This window comes from Mustela putorius, unplaced genomic scaffold (assembly GCF_011764305.1).
Source record: "Mustela putorius furo isolate JIRA1106 unplaced genomic scaffold, ASM1176430v1.1 tig00000242_pilon_pilon_pilon, whole genome shotgun sequence".
Classification (NCBI taxonomy): Eukaryota; Metazoa; Chordata; class Mammalia; order Carnivora; family Mustelidae; genus Mustela; species Mustela putorius.
In genome coordinates this window covers 19,685,754-19,704,609 of record NW_025421325.1, presented here as the reverse complement: position 1 = coordinate 19,704,609, position 18,856 = coordinate 19,685,754, and the positions used below count along the sequence as shown (strand labels likewise).

General features: G+C 41.5%; 1 protein-coding gene across 2 annotated transcripts in view; it reads right to left on the bottom strand.

Moving 5' to 3' along the window:
• GATA4 (GATA binding protein 4) overlaps positions 1-4,442 on the bottom strand; it is an 83,116-nt gene extending 78,674 nt beyond the window's left edge. Inside the window, exon 1 of one of the 2 annotated variants that reach the window (XM_004766074.3) lies at positions 4,300-4,442. The gene's annotated coding sequence lies outside the window, so the exon portion shown is untranslated. The remainder of the gene's footprint in view (positions 1-4,299) is intronic. The other variant, XM_004766075.3, reaches the window with a different exon arrangement.
• Between the last annotated feature and the right edge of the window lie 14,414 nt (positions 4,443-18,856).

Here is an 18,856-nt window from a genome sequence, read left to right as displayed (position 1 = left end):
TCCCGAAGCGTCGAGAATCGCTACTTCCGGCCTCCGCGCTGGCCAGGGACGAACTGAAAATATTAAGGCTCTTTGAACCGGGCTGAGGGAGAATCTCTGAACTCTGTGTCTGTAGCCACTAAGCCCTCTTGCTCGGGGTGCCATCCATGCCCCTTAGTAGTCCTCCGAGAAAGGACTGAACCAGTGCCTTGCGGACTGGAGTCGGATTCGCTGTGACCCTCGACTAGGGTGGGAAGGAGCTGTCTCTCTGCACAGGGATGTTGAAATGTAGAGCAGCCTAAGTCGTGGGGAGTGTGTGTGTGTGTGTGTGTGTGTGTGCGCGCGTGCGTGTGTGAGCGCGCGCGTGTGTAAGGAATTCCCGTTTAGATGAAACTCCTGTTGTAATTCTTGGCCTCTTCTGGAACCTTACGTGGGCGGTAGCGCCTGGAAAGACAGCAGAGGGACGCGGCTTCGCTCCCTCCTTGCTGCCCTGACCGAATGGGGGCAACAACGTTGGGGCGAGCGGGTCCAGGGTCGCGCCAGCCCCCGCACTTGGAAAGGCGCGTGCAGGCGGCGGGTGCATGCTCTGTCCCCCTTCTCCGCAGCTCCCGGGTCCCTCTCCGCGTTGAGCATCCCCCGGGCTCTGAGCTCCGCCAAAGGGCTCCCGCGGATAGGGCGATCCCGGACGCGTTTTGAGCAGTACCAGGGCCAGGCCCGAGGTCACAAGACTGATCGAGACCTGGACTCTGCAGTCTGCGGCCTGGGCTTTCTCAGCCATTAGCCCTGTTCGGGGACGTTGGATCCCGCTTGGATCCTGGGGCTGGAGACGAGACCCTGGAGACAGCTGGAGCGATCCCTGTCCGAGGTGACCTGACCTATGCGGCGCCATGATGGTTGAAGGCATTCAAACCAATGTAACCTCGGCCTCGCCAGGAATAGAAATGATAAGAGGAAGTTCCGCTGCTAAGTGGCAAAGAGCTCAAACGGTCTAGTTGTTTATTTGCAAAGATCCGCTGGTTCAAGAAGGTAGTGTCGCGCGCTCAGGGTTTCCTCTGAGCCTCCTGTTGTTCCAAGAGCCCTCTCCACCACCACCGCCTCTTTCTCCATCTGGTCACTCGGGCTTTGTACGGAAGGCTCAGCCGGAGGGACCAGAGGCTCAGGGAAGTTAAACGCACCCGACCGGACAGTAGCGTTCTTTGGGGCTTCCATCCCAGGCTGCGTACTTCTCATTGGGGCTTGCTCTTGGCAAGGTCGTCTCTGATCAGGGGTCCTTGATTTGAGGCCCTTTGCGGGACACCCCAGCAATGTAACTTTGGGCAGAGTAACTTCTCCCGTCAAACGAGGTGTGGGAGAAACACCACCTCGATGTGAAATGAATTTGTAAACTTTGAAGCACCATCCAAAAGGGCTTAAAACTGATCACTGATTAATACGGCCATCGCCTTTCTTCTTTCTTTCTTTCTTTCTTTCTTTTTTTTTTTTTTTTTTTTTTGGCTTTAGGGGCAATTCTCCGCCTCTTTGAGGGGTCCCTGAAGCTTTATTGAGTGTTCACCTTATTTGGGAGTGTCCATTACCCACTCCCCGCTCTTCTGTCCCTTAAAAAAAGTTATTTTTCAATTCCTCTCCAAACTTTCGACGCGGTTAGGACTGGTCGTCCCAGACCCGGCCCATTAAGGCCCGCTCGGGACATTTTCAAGGTCGTTATTCCCTCTAGGCCGCGCCACGAGGATCCCACCCAGTCCGCTGGACCGGGTCCCTCTCCCCAGCTCCGGCTGCCTCCCGTACTGTGGCCCAGGGCTCCTGCCTTGCGCGCCCGATGCTGGCGCCCAGACTTGGAACTCAGCAGTCCGGGGTTGCTTTTCATTCCGCCGGCAGCCTTAAGAGGGCTGTTCCCTTTCCTACCCTCCGCCAGAGCCTGACGCCGCCGGGTTTATTGACCTTAGATCGGCTGCGGGGCTTATCAACCTCGGCCGAGAGTCCCGCGGCGCACGACCCACCACCCTCTACCCCCCAACCCCCAGAGGCACGGTGGGAGACCTTCTTAAGTTTTTCTAGAAACCTGTCCATGCCGCCCCATCCCGACTCCGTTCCCAGAACCCACAGAAAAATCGCCTGATTCTTGTGATCCTGAAGAGAACCGAGGCAGAGCTTTGAGGGCCACGGACATTTTCCCGTGTCGCCCTTTTATCTAGATAAGGCAGGTGAAAGTGCCTCCCTCCCTCCCAATTATTCGGATAATTGTCTCGAATCTCCACTTGGTGCTGTGTTTAGACAGTTGGAGATTGATCGTTTGAATTTCTTCAGTATCTGTCCTACCTCAGCCCTCAACACCCTCTTCTCTACTGTCCCCAGCCCTAAAACATCTCTGGGCTTAGACATACAGACTGTAAATTTACGTCTTATAAATCGCTTGGCAAATATAACTAGGCATTAGAAAGTCATTTGAAATGGATATTTTATTGGGCTTGAAAACTAGAACAAGGATAAAGAGCAATGTACTACCATTTCCTCAATACCAACCCCACAAAACTCTTACCTCCCCCCTGCATTGAACGGGCCAATGCAAAATCACTTTTACAGACAAATTCTTTAGAAGACAGAGGGAATGTCTATGTCACTAAAAATGACCTGCAATGTATTCTGTAAAAAATTCATAAACTGGGATTTAAAAATATCCATTTACTACAGGCCGATTTATCAAAATAAGACTAATAGAAACAAAACAATGATCACTACTACTAATAAACAAACCTAACCGATTTTGTGATGATAGAGTGTGAGATTCTAGCAGCCTTTCACAGTAAGGTTTTCCCTTATTTTCAGATCAGCACTTCCTTAATCTTGCACAGCTAAAGACCTTTCAATTTCCTTTAATTTTGGCGAATATGCAGAAGAGTGAGAATGTCTGCATGGGAAGAAAAGAGAAGTGGGGGGAGAGGGAGGGGGAACAGGAGCTATGTCGGGGGAAGATAAGTAAAGCAGATGAGTGTAAATTTTGAAACAGCTTTTTAATTCATCCTGCTGGAAGCAAGGCTTTGGGAGAGGGAAACATGAAGGAACAATTTTCCATTCTCTGCTAGTATTTGTAGTCAGTGCACAGACACCAAGAAGCTTTGCACTAAATCCTATCCAATTCCAAAATAGCATTTGCTTAGTCCTATAGAGTTAAAATATGCCATAGTCTTTGGGCAAGGGGAGGACTATCAGACAAGCAGTTGATTTTGAACTCTGCCGGAGCCTTAGCTGTCAGGTAATGCTTCACTGTGACTCCCAGTCTTCTCCTTCTCCACTGTGTCTTCTCAAAGCTGCTCCTCTTGTCTTTACCCTCATCTGTCCTTTTCTTTTGGACTCAGCCCTTTCCTCTGCCAGATAGAATTCAAAGCTCCTTTGCCCCAGCTCTGGATTTAGAGGAAGCAGAGGTAGTTTTGACTTGGGAGCAAAAGCATATGCAGCCAAGCTCTTCAAAGCATGACGTGGGCTTTGTACAATCATTGCAGTTCACTTGCAAAACCCACCACTCCTCCTCCTCCCCATTACATACCTGGCTCCAGGATAAATGAAAAATTAAACCCTACACCTATCCTGGCTGACCCTTGGCCTATAAAGAGGCAAAGCAAAGTGTCAACTTCTGAGGCCTATTCACGATCTAGCCAATGAAGCCAACAGGAAACACTGGTGAGACTTTCTGCCCCGAAAGCATACTGGACAGGTCTGACATGGGTCAGGAAGGTTTGCCTTAGTTTTCTCAGGGGTTCTCAAGACAGAGCATCAGCAGCACAGCCCCCTGGGTGAGGGGGAAGCCTAGTGATCTGGGTGTGTCCGGGGAAGCAAAGGCAAGAGCCCCCCCCCCCCCCCCCCCCAGCACCTGGTCAAATGCGTTTAATTGTGTGGTATGTATTTGTTTACTTTTTCTTAGGAGATGGACCATTCCCATCGATTTCTGGTTGTTGGAGTGGGAGGCTGAACCCGGAAATGGAGAAACTAAAATGCTACCAGGTTGTGAGAAAGAGAAAGAGAAAAAGTGGGAAAGGAAACCTTGCCTTTGCCTCCGCGGCCAGGCCCGCCAATATTCTCCTCCTTTCTTCCTGTCCTCGAAAGTCTGAGGGCTTCTTGCTCATCCTCAGGCACGCACTGGTAGGTCCTTTCTCTCCCCCTTTCCTCCACCTCCCCTTTCCCCACAGTCTCCGACTCGGCGCTCCCACCGACCATCTATTCCTTCCGCTTAGCGGCTCTGGGCCCTCCTGGTGGCCTCCTGGTAGCCTGCATCTCCCTCTCTCCCCCGATGGAGGGTCCCCCCAGGAAGGCCAGGAAAGGACTTACCCACGGTGGGAGAGGCTCCCCGCCGCCGAGTGCAAGGCAGACTCTCAGGAACGGTCTCCCTCCCTCAGTCTCAGGGATTCCAGGCTGCTCTCAGCCGGTGGGAGGGAGGCGTTGTGAGCTGCGTCTCCCAGCTCCCTCAGAGCTCCCAGCTTTCCCCTCGGAATTAGATAACAGGAAAAATAGATAAGAGAAGTGGTTCATTAATTCAGCAAGCATTTTTTTTGGGGGGGGGAGGGGTGGTTTGTATACAAGTGGAAGGAAACCCTGTTAGGGAACATGTTCCTAGTAGAACATTTTTTAAAAAGTCAATGTTCACAAGGTTCCAGAGATGCTTCCGGAAGGTCACTCAGAAGGACTGAGACGGGCAGGAAGCAAACTTAAGGAATCACCATTTGTGGGGAAAAGTGCTGGCTTCACAGCAGGAGGCTTCTTCACCCCAAGTCTCTCTCAAGAGGCTTCTCCTGCCTTCCTGAGGTATATGCTGACTGCTTCCCATGGCCAGCTTTGGTGCCACCGACCCCTGAGGGTCAAAATCACAGTAAAGGCAGTACTGTTCTTCCTAGTATGGCAATCCAAAATAACAGATTTTCAAAGCACTAGTTCCTGTAGAATTTCCAGAGCTCCTCACAACAGGAGCAGGTGGGCAGATCATGTAACAGTAAGAGAGAATTGAGACAATTGAACTCAGAGAGGTTAGAAATGGGACCGTGGCCCAGTCACCCGGCAAGGAAGGGGTATGTGATTCATTGATTCCTCACCTGGCCATAAAGAAATCACTACGTTTTTAGAGTTGGAAGAATCCTCAGAATTCCAGTCTCCTATCCAGAGCAGGAATCCCCAGTGAGGTGATTATCTGTACTCTGTTTGAATACTCCCGGTATGGGGAGCTCATCACTCTACATTGCATGGAGGTACAGCTCTATTGGCTGCCACACTTCCCAGTCCCCCAAATGATGCAAGATTGCAGGGCTGTGCCAGTCACACAAGAAGAAATGAGGTGGTGGCTGTGGCCTGATTGGAGACATCAGGCAACCAGGTGAGAATTCTACCCACTCAGGCCTTGCATGAGTTAGAGTGAGTTTCATCTGTGGAGTTGGTATCTCCCAAAGGCAGTTCTTTTTTTTTTTTTTTTTTTTTAAGAATTCCTTTTTTTTTAAAAAAAAATTTTTATTTATTTATTTGACAGAGAGAGATCACAAGTAGGCAGAGAGGCAGGCAGAGAGACAGGGGGAAACAGACTTCCTGCTGAGCAGAAAACCTGATGCGGGGACCCTGGGATCATGACCTGAGCCCAAGGCAGAGGCTTAACCCACTGAGCCACCCAGGCGCCCCCAAAGGCAATTCTTAATAAGAAGGAGAAACACAGCACCTTTATATTTTAGCCTATTTCCCACTTCCCAGACTCTCAGAATCTTTACAACAATCCTCTGCAAAGTGAGGAGAGAACGTGCAAGCAATGATTTTTTTTTCCACATGGAGACCAGGGAACCTGAAACAGAAAAGGGAAGTGAACTGCCAGAAGTTAAAAAGCACATGTACGGTGGAAAAGAAATAAGGGAGATGAACGCCTGGGAAAAAAAGGGAAAACATAAGGGGAAAATGAATATTTTTCTCTTCTAAGAATTTTCCGTTATGAATGTTTTCGTAAGTGATGAATAAGGTGTCTATTATTGTTATCTGTCTTTACACTCTTCCCCCGCCAAATAGCTTGTAGAAACTACGCCACAGGAAGATTTTAGTGTAAAACTCTCTGTGGTGTCAGATCATTAAAATTCCTAAAGAGTGAGCTGAAGAGTATAAGGCTGAGATGCAGAAGCTTGGGTCCACCTTCTTTCTCCTGGGGCAGGGTGTCTGTGCGAGAGGATTGCCTTGTTCCCACGTGACTTCCCTTAATGGACTTTCAAAAAATCATCATGGTAAAATATACATAACATAGAATTTACCATCAGAACCATTTTTAAGTATGTATCCTCTTCCCAAGCTGAAACTCTGTCTTCATGGAACATTTAACTCCCCATTCCCCTTCCCCCAGCCCCTCCCATAACCCCCATTCTCCTGTGTGTCTCTATGAATTTGAGTATTCTATGTGGAAGATAAGTGAAATCATAAAGAATTTATCCTTTTATAAATGGCTTATTTCATTTAGTATAATGTCTTCAAGGTTCATCGTGTTGTAGCATGTGCCAGAATTTTCTTCCTTTTTTAAGACTGAAGAAAATTCCATCATATGAATAGATGGCTTTTGTTGACCCATTCATCCATGGATGGACATTTTGGCTGTTGTGAATAATGCCGCTCTGAGCATGGGTATGCAAATACCTGTTTTCAATTCTTATGGGCATATCATCAGAAGTGGAATTGCTGGACCATAAAACAGTCTATGTTTAATTTCTGGAGGAAGTGCTATACTGTTTCCCACTCCTTATGGAGTTCTGATCTAAAATTTGGAGAGGAGCTATCCATCCTTTTAAGCAGCAAAGACCTGGAAGCAGCAGCTTCCACTTATCCTAGTTAGGGTTCTGTCCAGGGGCAGACTGCCCTGCTTGCTCAGAAGTTTGTCAAAGGGAAGGATTTTGCAGTACAGAAGGAGGTAGCGCATGAGATTCTCTTGTGAATTACACTGCAGCAGAGAGAACACTTACCTCTTTATTAAAAGATTAAGGGACGTGCCTTCTGACATCAAGGTGCAGTGACCACAGCATCTGGGCTTGAATTCCAGCTCTGAAATCTTTTTTGCCTCGATTTTCTACACGTGACCACAAGAACCCAGGAGCCTCCCAGCATAACCGCTGGGGCCAGCAATGCCCAGGAAATGCAAGCTATAGACTGCACGTTTTTGTGTGTGTTCAGAAATTTTAAAAATAAAAACAATCATGGGATAGTTCATGAAACTTCACATGTTTTAATTTCTCCCTCCATTTCTGATTTTTTTTCTGTGTGTGTGCGTGAGGTGGAGGAAAGCCCATTTTGGTCCTCTGTGGTTTCAAACTTTCCAAAGGTTTTTATGTATTTGGGGGAACCTGAAACTTCACCGTCCTGAGACTTGCTTTGGGGCTCTGTCCAGGCTACCACAGGCCTTTCCTGGAAGAGGTAGGAGTCCTTGGCCCCTCACTGACCAGAATGGTGAAGGGTGACGTGGTGAGACAGGACCAGGAAAGTCAGCTATGCTTTGGGCTCAGAATTAGCAAAGCCTCCTGCCAGCTACTACTCAGTGTGCACATCTGGAAAAAAAGCAGAGTATCAGACATGCTCATGTGCTTGTCCTATTCAGTCAGAAGGTAACCCCAGAGAAGAAGATGACAGAACTACTAATAAGAGCAGCCAGAACTCTCTAAAAATCACTCAAGACCTACACCAGGGAGAGAGCCTGAGACAGACTTTCCGAGGATCTCAGGAACACCTGTTTTTAGATCTGTTTTCCCTATTCTTCAAAACACACACACACACACACACGCAAACACACACACAGAGTTTTCATTAGCTTTTTATTATCAGTGTTACATATTTATTGCTAAAATTGAAAGTACTATAGACAGTAGGGATGCCTGGGTGGCTCAGTCGGTTAAGCGTCTGTCTTCGGCTCAGGTCCTGGAATGGAGCCCTGCATCAGAGTCCCTGCTCAGAGAGGAGTCTGCTTCTCCTTCTTTCTGCTGCTTGCCCTGCTTGTTCTCTCCCTGTTTCTGACAAATAAAGAAATAAAATCTTTAAAAAAATAAAAGTACTCTAGAAGGTGGAGAGCGATAGTCTTTCTTACCACCTGCCCCTCTTTTCTCACCAAATAACTCTTAAATTCTGACTTCCCTTCTGAAGACTGTTCTTTCTCTGGGGTATTTGACAGTGAACTTATGATGAAGAGACAATCTCCAGAAATTACATTTCTTCCTCTTGCATGAGTAAATTAATTAACATCTTTAAGCCTCTGTTTTCAAATCTATACAATGGGCATGATAGCGGTTCTTATCTTGTAGGGTTTCTATGAGGGTTTCAAAAAATATTTTCTTTTTTTAAAAAAAAGATTTTATTTATTTATATGACAGAGTCACAGTGAGAGAGGGAACACAAGCAGGGGGAGTGGGAGAAGGAGAAGCAGGCTTCTCTCCGAGCAAGGAGCCCAATGTGGGGCTCAATCCCATGACCCTGGAACCATGACCTGAGCCAAAGGCAGATGCTTAATGACTGAGCCACCCAGACGCCCCAGGGTTCCTATGAAGGTTAAATGAGATGGGAAGCATTTAGTGTGAAGCCTGGCATTAAATGAATGAATGAATGGATGGATGAATGAACAAACGAGTGAATGAATTGTTATTAATATTATATATATTATTAACTGTGGGCAGAAGAGGAGGCTTGCCTTTAGCCCAGTGACCCTGCTCTGGCCACATGTGCCAACCTGTGTCCAGGCAGGAAATCTGTGAACAGTTGCCTGGTAAGTGCTGACCAGTTGTCCAAGAAACCTTCCAGGCTCGAGAGCTAATGGCTGCTCTGTCCTTACCAGGCAGTTCCTCCTACTGTGATGACATTACTGTTGCTAAGTATCTCCTTGGGACCAGGAGGCCCTAGGGTGACTAGCTTTTGGTAAGGGTGGGTACCTTATTTGGGCCTGGGTCTTTAGAAGATCTCCTTGACTCTAGTAGCACCTGCAGTCCCCGTGGCCTGGGCAGAGGGGAGGACAATGGGAAAACAATGGTCTGCGGGGCCAGGTTCTGACTTAATTGCATTTCCACCCTGTTCTGACTTCTCTCTCTTCTCTAGCCTCTCCATTTCCAATTTTAAAAAAATTAAGATACAATTCACATCTCTTAAAATTCACTCTTATAAAATGTACCGTTCAGTGATTTTTAGTGTACCCACAGGCTGTGCAATCATCACCACTATCTAAATCCAGAACATTTCTATCACCCTACTGCAATTCAACTGGATTCACTAGATGTTTACTGAAAGTTTCTTCAGTACAATCCCAGGCTCTCTAGTTAGAGCAGTCCTTGGGGTTTTGTTAGTCTCATTTCATTGCAGCTTGATCTTCTGTGTCTGTACCCCCCGTCTCCCTCCCTCTTGTCCTGCACTTTGACTTGACGAGCCAGGTCCCTATGAATGGCGACAGTTCCTTGGGTTCTCATCATGTACCAAGCATGAGGCTGAGCACTTCGTGTGCATTTTCTCTTACCCTTTTATCTAACTCCACGGAAGGGCCTTGAACTCGGGACTGCTAGCCTCAACCCTGATATTCTTCTTGCCGTGCCAGCGGACTCTGAACCTCATTGGGCCCTCCCTCAAGGATGTTCGCCTCGTGCTCTCTGCTAGGTAATACTTGTGTAGCAGTTTACAGTTTGGCAAGCACTCACCTCTGTTCTCTCATGTGACCCATTAACCTTGTATGTACAAGAGCCAAAATTCTTTCCCTCCTTGGAAACTAGATGCCCCCTCCCCGACTAGATCCATCAGATTCCAGGCGTTTCAGTTGTGTCCAAGACCAAGGCAACATTTTGTTATTCTCACGTAACTGACATCCTATTCAGATCAGTCTTTTCATAAAGCCGGGGTTCAATGTGTACATATTTGCAAGCTCCTCTCTTTATTATATAAATTGCATGTTTGGGTTTGCTTGTTTCTCCTTGTGGAACATAAAGTCTGCAGGGTTAGGGACTGTCTGAAAATTTCCTTTTTTAAGGGTGGAGAGGACTTTTATGGAAGACTAGTCCCAGTACTTGGCCTCTCTCTTCCCTTCCTCAAGTGGCAGAATCCTCTTTCCTATGGGACATCTATTTTTACTGGCTTAGTTGGAACGAGTGTCCCAAGTTGGCCAATTTGAAGATGCACTCAGAGTTTTCCTGAGAATTTCCAGCCAGGGTGAATGATGAAAAAGCCATCTGTCTCTTGGGCTTCCAGAGTTGGTGGAATGTGCATCTTCAAGGTCCACACATGGAAGAGGGTCTGCTAGGTAATGAGGACATTGATGACTCATTTTGAACCCCTAGATGCAACTACACCTTTACTAAGCAGATTGGAATTTTTTTAGACACTTGAAATGGGATGAGTACCAACATAGGTCTGCACACACAGAATAATTTAGAATTTCATTAACTGACTAGCCTGTATGAATGAGGAGGTTGTGGAATTGAAGAAACAGAATTTCCTTTCTTTTCATTGTATGACAATTTCTATCAAATTCTAAGTGATCAAGCCTCATTTGACATTATATACTTTAAAAGGAAGATAGTGCCATCATTGTTCTCATCTTTGGCCATCCTTTGTAGTTTATTAAAAGAGATGTGTACAATTAAAATAGAGGAGGGGCGCCTGGGGAGCTCAGTCAATTAAGCATCTGCCTTAGGCTCTGGTCATGATCTCAGGGTCCTGGGATCAAGTCCTACATTGGGGGGGGGAAGGTCCCTGCTCAGCAGGAGGTCTGCTTCTCCCTCTACCCTTCCCCCCTGCTCATGATCTTTTCTCTCACTTTCTGTCTCAAATAAATAAATAAAATCTTAAAAAAAAGAAAAGAAAATAGAGGAAAGGACTCATTATAACCCAAAGGTTCTTCCTTTTATAGGCCTTAGGTCATAGGAAAGTCTCTTGGCTGCTAATACACCACGGAGTACATACAATAATGTTTAATATAATAAGTTTATATAATTAATAAGTTTAATATATAAACATTATATGTACATACATTAATTAACAATTAATTAATATAATAAATATATTAATGTTTGATTTAAAAGATTATATATATTCATGGAAAGATTGAAAGACAGTACAGAGATGTTCCTTATACTTTACAGTTTCCTTCAATGATTATGTCTCACATAGATAAGTACAATATCAAAACCATGAAACTGGACAGTTGTGTGTGTACTGTTCTGTGTCATTTTATCCTATGTATCCTATCACATAACCCTTGCTACAGTTAGGATAAGGAACTATAGCATCACCACAAAGACCCCCTGCCCCTTGTACTACTACTCCTTTCTACTCACACCCAACCCCCTCCCCAACTCCTGGCAACCACTAGCTTTCTCCATCTCTGTAATTCAGTTATTTTGAGAATGTTATATAAATAAAATCATACAGTATATGGCCTTCTGAGATTAGCTTTTTATTTTATTTTATTTTTTAAAAGATTTTATTTATTTATTTGATACAGAGAGAGAGATCACAAGCAGGAAGAGAAGCAGGCAGAGAGAGAGGGGAAAGCAGGCTCCCTGCCGAGCAGACAGCCTGATGCCCTATACAGGGCTTGATCCCAGGACCCTGAGATCATGACCTGAGCCGAAGGCAGAGGCTTAACCCACTGAGCCTCCCAGGTGCCCCTGAGATGGGCTTTTTAAAATCTTCATAATATCCTTGAGATCCATCCAAGTTGTTGGATATATCATTAGTTCATTTCTTTTCATTGTTGAGTAGAATCTCATAGTACGGATTCACCACTGTTTATTTGACCAGCTGAAAAAAATTTTGGCTGTTTTAACTTCTTGGCATTACAAATGGAGCTGCTAAAGTAATTGTGTAGATGTTTTTGTGTGAACATAAGTTTTCATTTCTCTGGGATGAATGCCCAGGAGGGTGATTGCTCCATCACATGGTAATTGTATGTTTAGTTTTGTAAGTAACTGCTAAACTGTCTTCCTGGGTGGCAGTACCATTTTATATTCCACCATCAATGTGTGAGAGATCCAGTTTTTTCACAGCCTTATCAGTATTTGGTATCACACTATTTTTGATTTTAGCTATTCTGATAAGTGTGTAGTGATATTTACCATGGTCTTAATTTGCACTTTCCTGATGGCTAGTGATGTTTCTCAAAAATCTTTCCATGTGCTTATTTACACTTGTATATTCTCCTCAGTGAAATGTCTCTTCATGTCTTTTGCCCATTTTCTAATTGGGTAGTTTCATTTTTTCCCTGTTGAGTTTGAGTGTTCTTTATATATTCTAGATATTAATCTTTTGTCAGATATATGGCTTGCAAATAAGTTTTTCCTGTCTCTAACTTATCTCTTATTTTATTTATTTATTTTAAAAGATTTTATTTATTTGTTTTGAGAAAGAGAGAGTGAGAGAGTGTGTGCATAGGGGTGAGGGGGAGGAGCAGAGAAATTGGGAGAATCAAGTAAAGTGATTTCTCCTGTTTGTCCACTTTTTCAAAATTATTTTAACTATTCTAATTCTTTTGCCTACCTACATAAATTTTAAAATAATCTTGTCTGTAGTCACAAAAAGTCTTACCGAGATTTTTGCAAGAATTGCATTAAACCTAAATATGAATTTTGAGAGAATTGGCATCTTTGCTATGTTGAGTCTTTCAGTCCATGAACATGGTATATCTCTCCATTTATTTAAATCTTTCTTATTTCTTTCACCAGTGTTTTGTAATTTTTAATATACAGTCTATACATGTTTTGTTAGACTTACTTTTAAGTATTTTTTGAGCAATTGTATACAATACTGTACTTTTAATTTCAGTGTTCTCATGTTCATTGTAACACATATAAAAATATAATTGTTGATCTTGTATCCTATAATATTGCTGAACTCATTTCTTAATTCTAGAAAATTATTTTTGTAGATTCCTTGGGGTTTTCTATGTAGATGATCATGTCACCTGCAAATAGGCATACTTTGTTTCTTCCTTTCTGATCTGCATTCCTTTTGTTTTCTTTATTTGACTTACTGTTCTGGATAGACCTCATACTACGTTGAACAGAAGTGGTAAGAGTGGATATACTTGTCTTATTCTATCTTAAGGAGAAAGGATTCAGTCTTTCACCATTAAGTATAATGTTAACTATAGGTCTTTTATAAATGATCTTTATCAAAGTGAGGATTCTCCCCTTGGAGAGAACTCTTGGTTTGCAGAGAGTTTTCTTTGTGAATGGGGTCAAATTTTTTCAAAAGCCTTTTTCTGTACCAATTGATATGATAATATTATTTATCTTTTTGTGTTTATTAATGTGGTGGATTATGCTTTGATTTTCAAATATTGAACCAGCTGTGCATCCTTGGAATAAATCTTACTGGTCATGATGTGTAATTCTTTTTATATATTGCTGTATTCTATTTACTAATATTTTGTTAAAGATTTTGCTTTGGGCGCCTGGGTGGCTCAGTGGGTTAAGCCGCTGCCTTCAGCTCAGGTCATGATCTCAGAGTCCTGGGATCGAGTCCCGCATCGGGCTCTCTGCTCAGCAGAGAGCCTGCTTCCCTCTCTCTCTCTCTCTGCCTGCCTCTCCATCTACTTGTGATTTCTCTCTGTCAAATAAATAAATAAAATCTTTAAAAAAAAAAAAAAAGATTTTGCTTTTATCTATTTATTTTTTTAGGACTTTGCTTTTATACAAATGAAGGATATTAGTCTGTAATGTTCTTTTTGTGTCTTTCTTAGTGTTGTTTTGGTATCAGGGTAATACTAGCCTTAGAAAATACATTGGGAAATGTCTCCTTCACTTCTGTTTTTAGGGAGAGATTGTGTAGAATTGGTGCCATTTCTTCATATTCATAATATTTGGTAGAATTATCCAATAAAATAATCTGGGTCTGGATATTTCCTTTTTGGGTATTTAAATTACAAAGGTAATATTCTTAAGAGTTATAGGGCTATTTAAATGATATATTTAATAGTAAGTAAGTTGTGGTAGTTTGTTTTTTGGGGAATTGGTCCATTTCATCTAAGTCATCAAACTTACGTGTGTAGAATGGATTGTAGTATTCACTTTTTGTCTTATGATGTCTGTAGGGTCTGAAATAATATTTGTTGTTTCATTTCTGATCTTGGCAATTTGTCTCTTCACCTCCTTTTAAAATTTTCAATTTTGCTAGAGTTTTGTCAATTTTACTGACTTTTTTGAAGAATCAGGTTTTTATTCCATTGATTTTTTTCTCTGTTATCTTTTTATTTTCAAATTCCATTGAAGTCTATTCTTGCCTTCATAATTTCTTTCTTTAACCTGCATTGTGTTTATTTCACTCTGATTTTTCTAGTTTCTGGAGGTGGGAGCTTAGATTATTTATTTGAGAACTTTTTCTCTTTTCAAATACAAATGTTTAGTGTTATAAATTTCTTTCTTAGCACTACTTAGGCTATGCCCCTCAAAATTTTTCTTAAAAAATTATATCCTCCTTTACAAATTGAAGAACTAAGTCACAACAAGATTGCAATTCAAGGCACACAACTAGCCAGTGGCAGAGAAACCTCTGACTCCAGGACTAGTTATTTCTCCTGTATTCTACAGCTTACCTTGTGATTTTATTTTACTTTACCACAGTGCTTTTTTTTCTTTTTATTATTTATTTATTTACTTAAAAAAGGATTTTATTTATTTATCAGAGAGAGAGAGAGAGAGCGCACATGCATAAGCAAGAAGAGTGGCAGGCAAAGGAGGAGAGAGAAGCAGGCTCCCTGCCGAGCAAGGAGCTTGAAGTGGGGCTGGATCCCAGGACCCTGAGATCATGACCTGAGGCGAAGGCAGTGGCTTAACCAACTGAGCCACCCAGCTATATCCTTTTTTTCTTTTTAATTGTTTTTTTTAAAATGAAGTATAATTAGCATACAGTGTTACATTAGTTTAAGGTGAACAATATAGTGATTCACAATTCTCTATGTTAATTAGTGATCATCAAGTTAAGTGTACTCTTTTTTTTGTTGTTGTTAGTTTCAGAGGTAGAATTTAGTGATTCATCAGTTGCATATAACACCCAGTACTCATTACATCAAGTGCCCTCCTTAATGTCCATCACCCAATTATCCTTTCCACCCACCACCCTTCTAGCAACCCTCAGTTTATTTCCTAGAATTTAATGTCTCTTATGGTTTGCCTCCCTCTCAGTGTTTTTTTTAAAAACATGGAGATATAATTGAGATAAAATATATTAGTTTCAGGTGAACAGTGTAGGGACTTGGTATTTGTTTATATTGTGAAATGATCACTATAAGTAAGTCTAGTTAACTTCCATCACCTTACATAGCTACAGTTTATTTCTTGTGATGACAACTTTTAAGACTCCTAGCAATTTTCAAATAAACAATCCAGTATTATTAATGATAGTCACCATGCCATACATTACATCCCATGACTTATTTATCTTGTAACTAAAAGTTAGTACCTTTTGACCGTCTTCACTCATTTTGCCTACCCCTCATCCCCCACCTCTGACAACCACCAATCTGTTCTCTGTATCTATGAGTTCATTAAAAAAAAAATTCCACATATAAGTAAGATTATATGGCATTTATCTTTCTTTGTCTGACTTATTTTGCTTAAATAATGCCCTCAGGCTCCATCTATGTTGTCATAAATGGTAAGATTTCATTCTTTTTTTTTATGGATGGGTAATATTCTATTATGCATGTACAATACTTTCTTTATCCATTCTTTTTTTTTTTTTTTTAAAGATTTTATTTATTTATTTATTTGACAGAAAGAGAGAGAGAGAGAGATCACAGGTAGGCAGAGAGGCAGGCGTTTGGGGGGGTGCGGAGCAGGCTTCCTGCTGAGCAGAGAGCCTGATACAGGGCTTGATCCCAGGACCCTGAGATCATGACCTGAGCAGAAGGCAGAGGCTTAACCCACTGAGCCACCCAGGCGCCCCTTTATCCACTCTTCGGTTGGTGGACACAGATTGTTTCCCTGTTTTGACTATTAAAAATGATTCTGCAGTGAAGATGGGATTGCATGTATCTCTTTGAATTAGTATTTTTATCCTTCAAATTTTTTATGTTGCATTTTCATTCAGTTTTGTATATTTTATGATTTTTCTTGAAACATCCACTTTGAACCATGTATTATTTAGAAGTGTGTTGCCAAGTTTCCAAGTATATGGAGATTTTCCAGTTATTTTTCTGCTATTGATTTCTTGTTTTTATTTCATCATGGTCAAAGAACACATTCTGTATGATTTCAATTCTATTAAATTTGTTGAAGTTTGTCTTATGAGTCAGGATATGGCCTATATCAGTTCCATGGACATTTGAATAAAATGTGTATTTTGATGCTGTGTATGTGTTCATTATATCCTGTTGGTTAATGGTGTTCTTACTGTGTTTTTTTTTTTTTTTTAAGATTTTATTTATCTGACACAAAGAGAGAGAAGTCGCAAGTAGGCAGGGAGGCAGGCAGAGAGAGAAGGGGAAGCAGGCTCCCTGCCAAGCAGAGAGCCTGATGTGGGGCTTGATCCCAGGACCCTGAGATCATGACCTGAGCTGAAGGCAGAGGCTTAACCCACTGAGCCACCCATGTTCCCCTTACTGTGTTTTTAAAAGGATCTCTTTGTACAACTTTTTTAGTAGTTGCATAGGTATTGCATTATATGTACATAACTTACCACTATCTACTGGTATCAACATTTTACCAGTTTGAGTGAAATGTAGAAACCTTACTTTACTGTCTCCCATTTATAGTATTTTCTTAAGTATTTCCTCTACATACATTGAAAACCAATCATATCACTGTTATAATTGCAGCTTCAACTGCCAAATAGAATTCTTTTTTTTTTTTTAATTTTTTGCCAAATAGAATTCTAAATATTCAGGGCACCTGGGTGCTTCAGTGGGTTAAACCTCTGCCTTCGGCTCAGGTCATGATCTCAAGGACCTGGGATCGAGCTCCACATCGGGCTCTATGCTCAGTGGGGAGCCTGCTTCCCCCTCTCTCTCTGCCTGCCTCTCTGTCTACTTGTGATTTCTCTCTCTGTGTGTCAAATAAATAAAATATTAAAAAAAAAAGAATTCTAAATATTCAAAGAGAAGAAAAATTTGTTGTATTTACCCTTATTTGTGGTGTTCTTTCTCCCTTCCTGGGTTCCAAGATTTTTTTCTTCCTCTGTTATCTTATTTAAAGGACTTCCTTTAGCCATTCTTTTAATGTAGGTCTTTGGCAAAAAATTCTATTAGTTTTCCTTCATTTGAGAATGCTTTGATTTACTCTTATTCTTATTGGATATTTTTGCTGAATATGGAATTCTGAGTTAACAATATGTTTCTCTTAGCATTTAGAAAATATGCCACTTTCTTCTGGCTCCCATGGTTTCTGCTGAGAAATATGCTGTCATTTCAGTTGTTTTTCCCCACAGGTGAGTGTCATTGTTCTCTCACAGTTCTCAAGATTTTATTCTTTGTATTTATTTTTCCAAAGTTTAACTATAATGAAATTTGACATGAATTTTTCGAAATTTATCTTGTTTTGAGGTTCACTCAGTTTTTTCAAATATATAAGTTTATGTCTTTTGCCAAATTTGGAAATTTTCATACTTTTTTAAAAATACCTTTTTAGCCTTGCTCTATTATCCTCTCTTACTAGGAAGAGGTGGAATAAATGGAGAAATATACTATTCTCTTAGATGAGAAAACTCAATATTGAAAGATACACTGATATTTTAGAACTTCACAAATTTATATTGACATTTATTCAAAACACTAAAGGAATAAAAATAGTGATGAAAGAAGAGTAATCATAGGGGACCACTAAATGTTAAAATGTATTATAAAACATTATAAAATGTATTATAAAGCATTATAAAAGTATTATAAAAAGGTATTATAAAAATGAAAGCAATTTGGCGTTGATGTAATAATTTGCAGAAAGATTAATGGAATAGAAATAGGTAGTCGAGAAATATACATGGGTGTTTGCTATATTATAATGTGTCATTTCATTATAAATGTGGCATTTCAGAAAGAACAGATTATGTAATAAAAGTGTTTGGAAAACTGCTAACCATTTGTAAACAAATGTAAACATTTGAGACAAGTGCTGTCTCACACTGTATATATAAAATTTAGTTGGATGGAATATATAAAAAAATAAAACCACAAAAGTTGTAGAAAACATACACTGAACATTTATGTAAACTCAGGGAAGGAAAGACTATCCTATGAATGACAGGTATATGAAAAGTTCTCACAAATTAGTAAGAACAAGACAAGGCTTTGATACAAAATTAGATGAAAGATATGAATAGACATCTCACACAAAAAAAGGAATAAAAATTGCCATACAGAGTTTTAATTACCTGGCAGAGACCTATGTGGGGGCTCGATCTCATGATCCTAATATCATGGCCTGAGCCAAAACCAAGAGTTGAACACTTAACTGACTAAACCACCGAAGTACCCGCAGACTGTGCTTTCTGAAAAACTAAAGTTATCAGATAAAATTACCAAATCATCTGGGCAGCAGAGACTATAGCATTTGGAGAGAGATGTCAGGTAAAATTCAGGCTATATGGGACATAGACTAAAATATGATTTGTTTGTCTGAAATTCCAATTTAACTGGGTATCCTGTGCTTTTATTTGCTAAATCTGGCAACTCTAAATATGGAGAACCCACTACCACTGTTTTGGGGTCTGTAGATGGGGCCATGTGTTGATGGGCATGGTGTGTAAATGTGGGTGTCTTTATAGTTAGGGGGTACTTAGGGCACTGCATTATGGAAGTACCCAGTTCCAGAATTTGGATTAGTACATTATGACAACCCAGAGTTAAGAATAAATTAATATTTAATGAAAGTGGCCTATGAATTGAGTCATGAAAGATGGCGGATTTCTCAGGAATATTATCCAAGTA